General features: G+C 35.4%; 1 long non-coding RNA gene across 1 annotated transcript; it reads left to right on the forward strand.

The window, feature by feature from the left end:
* Positions 1 to 1,576: 1,576 nt before the first annotated feature.
* LOC120462998 (uncharacterized) lies at positions 1,577 to 6,058 on the forward strand. The gene is made up of 3 exons (XR_016169037.1): positions 1,577 to 1,836; positions 2,617 to 4,051; positions 5,840 to 6,058. It is a non-coding gene; the product is annotated as an uncharacterized LOC120462998 (long non-coding RNA).
* Positions 6,059 to 7,930: the final 1,872 nt, after the last annotated feature.

Genomic DNA, 7,930 nt, shown 5'->3' on the forward strand with positions numbered 1-7,930 from the left:
GTTGAAGCTCCAATAAACAGTCAATTTTAAACAGAACAAGCTACAGTCTTATAATATTAATTCATTAGTGGTGATTGCAATGCTTAGGTTTTGATTAGAATTAGAATTTTTATTTCCTGGTGGAGAATAAAAAAATAAAATAAAGAAAAAGTCAGTAAGTAACCACTCAAATCATCCTAGCAAGCTTCTAACACCACTCATATTTTCTTAAAAAATATAAATATACAATTTATACATGTTTTATTCCTTAAAAAATGCAATAGTGTTAATGGATATTTAAATAACATTAAATATGTATGGCATATTTTGGTGCGAGTGCATGTGTAGTGATGCTTGTGTGTGTGTGAGTACACATCTGATAGCATTAGCTGATGATTACTCTCCGATGTTATGAGATTGATGACTGTTAATTATACACACAATTAGTCTCCTAATTAAACATTTATCACACAGTTCAGAGCGAGAGGAGGAGAGAGAGCTTGAGTTTATGATGGCTTTCATGCCATATTTATCGCGTGTGCGTGCTCAAGTGTGTGTGTGTGTGTGTGTGTGTGTGAGTGTGTGTGTACACTTGTACAACTATGTTTGTGAGGACCAGTTTGAGTTTTAGACCGGCAGAGTGAGGACATACAGTAGATTAAAGTCAGAACATTTTGGCCGGTCCTCACTGTTTTAGATCCCTTTAAAGGCCTGTTTGAGTTTGGTCAAGACTTGGTTTCAGGGTTAAAGGAGTTGTTCACTTTTGAAAAAACTTTAGCTGCTAATTTACTCACCCCCATGTCATCCAAGATGTCCATGTCTTTCTTTCTTCAGTCGAAAAGAAATTAAGGTTTTTGATGAAAACATTCCAGGATTTTTCTCCAAATAATGGACTTCAATGGGAACCAAACGGTTCAAGGTCCAAAAGACAGTTTCAGTGCAAACTGCAAACTGTTCAAAGGGCTTTAAACGATTCCAGACGGTGAATAAAGGTCTTATCAAGCAAAACGATCGCTCATTAAAAAAAAAAAACAACGTTTAAGTTTTATTAGCTCAAATGCTCGCCTTGCTTTGCTCTGTGATGCGCGTTCGTGACTCTCCTGTTCGAACTCGTTCATGAAAATGAACGAATCTTTTTTCGTGTCATTTGTTTCATTCAACAAACTAAATGAACGAATTGACTCGGAAAAAGAACGCGCATCACAAAACAGAGCAAGAAGACCATTTGAGCTTATAAAACGTACTCAATTATTCATTGTCTGGAATCGTTTAAAGCCCTTTGAACAGTTGTCACTGAAAGTGTCTTTTGGACCTTGAACCGTTTGGTTCCCATTGAAGTCCATTATATGGAGAAAAATCCTGGAATGTTTTCATCAAAAACCTTAATTTCTTTTCGACTGAAGAAAGAATGACATGGACATCTTGGATGACATGGGGGTGAGTAAATTGTCAGCTAAAGTTTTTTCAAAAGTAAACAATTGCATTGTGTCACTGAATGTCCTCACAAAGATAGATGTACGTGTGTGTGTGTGTGTGTGTGTGTGTGTGTGTGTGTGTGTGTGTCTGAAGTTAAATTACTGCTCTATCCCCCCTGGTTGGGTTTCTTTTTTCCTTCCTGCAGGTTTCCAGTTTTGCTTTTCTTCTGTGATGTTTTTGTTTTTCAGGGATGAAACGACCCATCGGATGAATGCATGTCAGAAAAGTGTGACCCTCTCCCTTTTCTCTCCTCTACCCCTTTTTTCCTTTTTCTCACTCTCACTCGGTATCCGGAGTTTGCAGGCCTTTCTTTGTGATCCGTGGTGGATAATGGTCATTCCTGCTGCTCCGGCAAACAGTGGATCAGGAGAGCATTTCCAGGTGACCAGAAAGAGACCATGGGACAGAGGGAGGGCTAAATTGTACACAGTAAAGTAAATATTAAAATATCAGTTGTGCTGATTAACAACTAATTGTTATTCAATGGTACACTACATAAATTATTTTCAGAATTTTGGCTATTAATACATATGTATAAATATATACATATATTTACTATATTTATACATATATTTACTATATATACTACATATATTTACTATATTTATATTCTATATGCTTGCAAGACATTTTTATTTAATCAGAATACACTGATAATAGACAAATCACAGTGACCTGTAAACCTTGATTTTAAGTTTTCCATTTATGTTATGTTTCTCTGCCTATTTTCCTGAACTATTGATATAAATGTCTCAGTATCACACAGAAAAAACACGATTTTTCATATCAACACTAAAATATACCAGGATAACCTGGCTTCTCTTGAGACTCCCCTGCTTTGCATCAGTTAATGATGTGCTAAAGCCCGCCGGCACATTGACCATGATTGGTTACAAGTTAGTTTGTGATGTAAGAAACACCAGCGATTTCAAACCGAGTTTTTGACTTTTTTTTTCACTGTAGTTTTATGAAGAAAATACCACATTATCCACATTCTGCCTTCATTGTAGAATGCAACACTTACTTTTCACAACCGAATCAACAACCAATGGATAAAGTCAAGTCCCACCCAATGTTTTTTCTTGTTCGATAGTGGTTCCGTAATCTCAGTCACAGCTTCCGTTTGGTCAGAGTCACTAAGTCTGATTAATTCATCTGCAGGTCTGTTGAATCATTTTCAGCCACCAGCTGTTTGCACAGACGGCACAGTACGGCTCTCTAAGGAAATTTAGGTAGGTACTACTTTTTCTTGTTCCCACAAAAAGACAGTGGTATCATGTACCCTTTGGTGGTGTACAAAATATATCTTCAGTCTCTCCAGCAGACCTCCTCCTGCACCACCTGACAGATTTAAAGAGTGAGAACAGAGATAGCCTTACAGAAAAAAGGACTTTAGGATTACCACGGTACAGTCATGGTATCAGATGCAGATGGTAATACCATTGTACTTTGATAGTTTTACCATGTTTCTGAAAGATTACCATATTCATGTGCTGTTTCGTTAGCACTAGCATGGAATATGTCTTAAAAACCAAAGTATGACTATGGTATGTATGCAAAAAACAATTACATTACTATGGTATCATAAATTAGTCACAGAAATGATGTATCAGACATTTGTGGAGTAAAAAAGAAATATGCTCTACACTTAAACTTTGCGATATTAAGCAGCTTTTCTTTGAAGCTTTTATTCTTTTCTACTTGTCTTCATCTGTTTTTATGAAGGTGTGTTTACTCCAGGAAAAGAGAGGGGGAATGTGTATGTGGCGTGTGTGTTCATATCACTGACAGCCGAGCGAGGTTATGAAAACAGTCATTCTTCCCGTCATCGCTTCATAGCCGGTGATTTAGCGGCGAGCCGCCCCGGTGCAGCAGTAAAACGGCAGGCAGAGATTTACAGTGCACTCTGGGATATCACTCAGCCCAGGGGCCACCTTGCCACATCGTCCCAGCTCACCTGCTACTGTGTTTTACCAGCCAAGCCTGAACACCCCCCAGACCTCACACACCCCAAACCCACTGGACCTCATTCAGAGAGTTAAGCTTCTGATTGATCAATAGAAACATCAATCATACATAATTGATAAGAACTTGTTGAATGTGAAGAGAGACTTCAAGGATATTCTGGGAAGTGAACTGTACAAAACACATTACAAATGTCATTCTTAATATCATATATAGAGTGTATTTATATACACACAACTGAAGAAAACACAAGCCAGTGGAAAAAAAAAAACACCAGCAAACTAAGAAATCATCTTAATCAGTTTGACAACATATGTGCTGCAAATACTCACAATGCAACCAAATACAGAAATGTGCTGGAATTGCTGCATTTGAAAATACTTTATTGATCTCCAGTAACATCAAAACTAGTCAAACAGATAGCTATAGATCTGGGCATCTGTAATCTGAATTATATCTGAAACTGCAAGATTGGTTTATTGTGGTCCATATTAATGTTATCTCTGATATTTCAAGAATGCATAATCAGCGTAATTTATCTCTTAAACATGTCCAATTTCATTTCAGATGGTTTCATCTGTCAAAATTGTAATATGGACATTCCCGTTCACTGCTGTCGTGAACTGCTTATGTAAGTTGCACACCGTGACTAAAGAATCACTGCAAATGTATCATGCATGACAAATATCTTTCCTCATGATCTTTTTTATATCTGCTATTTCTATGCTAACAATAATTGATTATGGCATGCCTCAATGCATTGTCTGTCACATTTTCTTCAGGGGTAGCGTAATTGGTTTGCCATGCTCTCTCCCTCTTGGGGTGATTGCTTACTAGATGACATTAGCCTACTGTTGTTACTTTATCCACTGGTATCTCTGAATGCAGGGTGCATGCATGGCACAAAATGGATCTGTATGTGCAGATCCACAGTCCAACTTGTTGCAGATATGAGATCAGAATTGATTTATTATTTATAGGCATGATTATTTATATTATTCTGTAATTCATATGCATTTGATGGACACTTCTATCTAAAGCGTGAGGTTTTAGATGCACTTTATATTTTTCAGTACATACAAATTCAGGTTTTGTTAGGGCAAACTGCACAAAGTGTTTATTTAAAGTGTTTAAAAAACAGATATTATTAGCATGTATAAAATAAATTGTTATGCAGAGTTTTAGGAGTGATGACCCTATTTACGTGCTGGAGTATCAACATTTCTGAATGAGTCGAGGCATATACCTGTACTCTTAAAAATAAATGGTTATATGGTTCCATAAAGAGCCTTTGACATCCATGCACTCAGAAAAAAAGGTACGAAATCTGTCGCTGGGGCTGTACCGTTTCAAAAGGTAAAATTTTGTCCATTTTAGGTAGTATGTACATTTTAGGTGTTAATATGTACATTTCAGGTGCTAATATGTACATTTTAAGTGTTGATATGTACATTTCAGATACTAATATGTACATTTTAGGTGCTAATATTTACATTTCAGGTGCTAATACATTTCAGGTGTTAATATGTACATTTCAGGTGCTAATATGAACATTTCAGGTGCTAATATGTACATTTTAAGTGTTGATATTACATTTCAGACACTAATATGTTCATTTTAGGTGCTAATATGTACATTTCAGCTGCTAATATGTACATTTTAAGTGTTGATATGTACATTTCAGATACTAATATATACATTTTAGGTGCTAATATGTACATTTCAGGTGCTAATATGTACATTTTAGGTGCTAATATCTACATTTCAGGTGCTAATATGTACATTTTAAGTGTTGATATGTACATTTTATGTGCTAATATCTACATTTTAGGTGCTAATATGTACATTTTAAGTGTTGATTTGTACATTTTAGGTGAAAATATGTACCATTAAGGTACTGTACAAATATGCACCCTTTAGGTACAAAAGTGTACCTTCTGAAAAGGGACAGCCCCAGTGACAGCTTTTGTGGCTTTTTTTCTGAGAGTGTGGGACCTTTCAAATGTACAAAAGCATTTTTATATTGGAAAAGAGTTAGTTGGATCAGAAAACTGTTCACTGAAAAGTTTGGGAAACCAAAACTGGTTCTTCAATGGCATTGCTGTGAAACTCCATTTTTGGGAACCTTTATTTTTAAGTGTGTGTGATTAAGTCAACATTAAACTTAAAAAAAAAATACATAAAGTGTTGAAATCCTCATTATAGTCCTCTGTTTAATTTGTGATTCTGACAGTGATTTTGTTGTTGCCCATGTGACTAATGGAGAGAGCATGTGTTTACTTTCGTCACCATGTGTTTACCTCAAACTACAGGGCCTGTCGTAAATGTCGCCATGAAGCCTGTGTGAGTGATCCTCACCAGGAGGGTGTGAACAGGAGCGGAGACATAACCCTTGATAACACCTGTTTCCTGTTTTCAGGTGATCAGTGCTAGATTTGTTGGACAAGGCCGAAGATCAATTGGTCACAGAAAGCCCCATCTTCCCCCAGTGTAGAGCGTGGGAAAGTCTGATTGGGTGAGTGTGCATTGAATTATTAACAGAGTGACCGTGTACAGTATATTATTCAGAATCGACCCTGGTAAAAAAAACAAAAAAAAGTCTACATATAATGTAAGTAGTATTTCATTGTATGATTTATAAAATATAATAATATAGGCCCATTGAATTTATATATTATATATTATATATACTCTTATTATAATATATATTATATATATATATATTATATATATACTCACACACAATCTTTCACTGTACATTTATTATAGTAAAATTAGTTTTGATCACCTTTTATCTGTGTCTGTTTATAGTTCTATAGTTAGTTTTCTTAACCTATAAAAAGAAGGTGATATTATGAATTTTCTTAATGCTGTTCACAGGTCAAAAATGTGTGTCTTTTCCGTGACAGTTTTTTATCTCTCTTCCTAATATCTCTATAATGTGACCTGTTGCTACAAACCACATTTTTCTGATAAAATAACTAATTTATTCTCATTGTAGCTTTGTAAAGAGACAATTATGTTGTAAAATGTGGGATGTGTGCGCTCCTCATTCAAAGATGTTGTACCAATATGAAGACGTTAATGGAAGAATGATGTCATGCATTTTAACCTGTAGAACATGTCCAGACCTGTTCATTTTTGTCTTTTCTTCTCCCATAATAACCTTTGGTTAAACTCAATTTCAAACCGAACACTCAATTTACTGAAGCCAAGTTCATTAATTTTGAGGAATACATGCAGCACTTCAAGAATGAAGTGCATTTCTAAGAATTTCAATATCTTAGATTTGATATTGAAAATGTTCAAAGGCTCATCAGTTGAACAGAATGATAGATGGATGGATGGATGGATCAGTGGGAAGATAAGTAGATGTATAAATGGAAAAACACCACTGGCAGTACTATAGTACAGAGATGCTAATACCACGGTGCTTTTGTGCTGTGAATGGCTACCATATTTAAGTACAACAAAAATACATGGTATTACCATATGTACAAAAAATATTCGTGACTTGTGAGAGATATTATATTTAGAGTACTACATACAAGCAGAAAGAAATATGGAGAATGAGATCTTTAATAAATTACATTACTGAAAAGTCAGTTTGGCAGATGAGATTTAGTCAAAGTAGAGTGAATTGTCAGTATTTTGAGATGAATTTCTCATATTCCACACCAAAAACAAACACACACACTCAGCAGGGTGATCGTTTCTGAAGGTCAGGAGGTACATGGGAATTATCCCTTTTGGAGACTCTCACCTGTTTTCTTTGTGACCATACAAATCTCTGTGTCCCACGTCCAACATGTGAAACTGCTGTGTATGCGTGGACTCAAACATATGTCTTTCAGATGGTGTCTGTCACGGTGATTTAATGTTCAGGAGTGTGTGAATCCACATGAATATATCAGTATATCAGATTGAGTTTCAGTATAATGTTTATAAAGGTCCTTATTAAATAAATTCCTTCAAATGTCTTAAGTGGTACAGATTTATAAAACTTAATAAAATATAATTTGAACCTTGTAGTTGCCTCAGAATTCCATTCCCTTTAGTCGTCGTCACTAAAATCCAAATTTTCAAATGCAAATTCAAAATATGCCACAATTGGCTTGATAATTCATTTATTTCTTCTATTAATTTTTTTGGGACACACTTTTTTTTTTTTTAGAAATAATGGAGAATAAAGAGAATATACTGAATGACATAAGCCTTATCAAGTCAACATATAATTATGTCAGCAGTGGGTTCACAACATGGGGTCACACCTATTCCTAACATACTGTGATGCGACAGATGGGAAGTTATCATTAGAGAGCATTCATTTATTTTGTGTTATCCTCAATAATCATGTGTGACAAAGAAAACAGCGCAAAACTATTAAGCAACTACATAGATAGGAGGCACTTTGTTCAGCGTGGAGTTACTGTATATCTGAAGGGGTTTCTTTGCCTCATCTGTACAATGAATTTTTGTTTGAGCATTTTCCCCCCTGCCAAATCACTTT

The sequence above is a fragment of the Pimephales promelas genome, chromosome 6, assembly GCF_988280905.1.
Source record: "Pimephales promelas chromosome 6, fPimPro1.hap1.1, whole genome shotgun sequence".
Taxonomy (NCBI): Eukaryota; Metazoa; Chordata; class Actinopteri; order Cypriniformes; family Leuciscidae; genus Pimephales; species Pimephales promelas.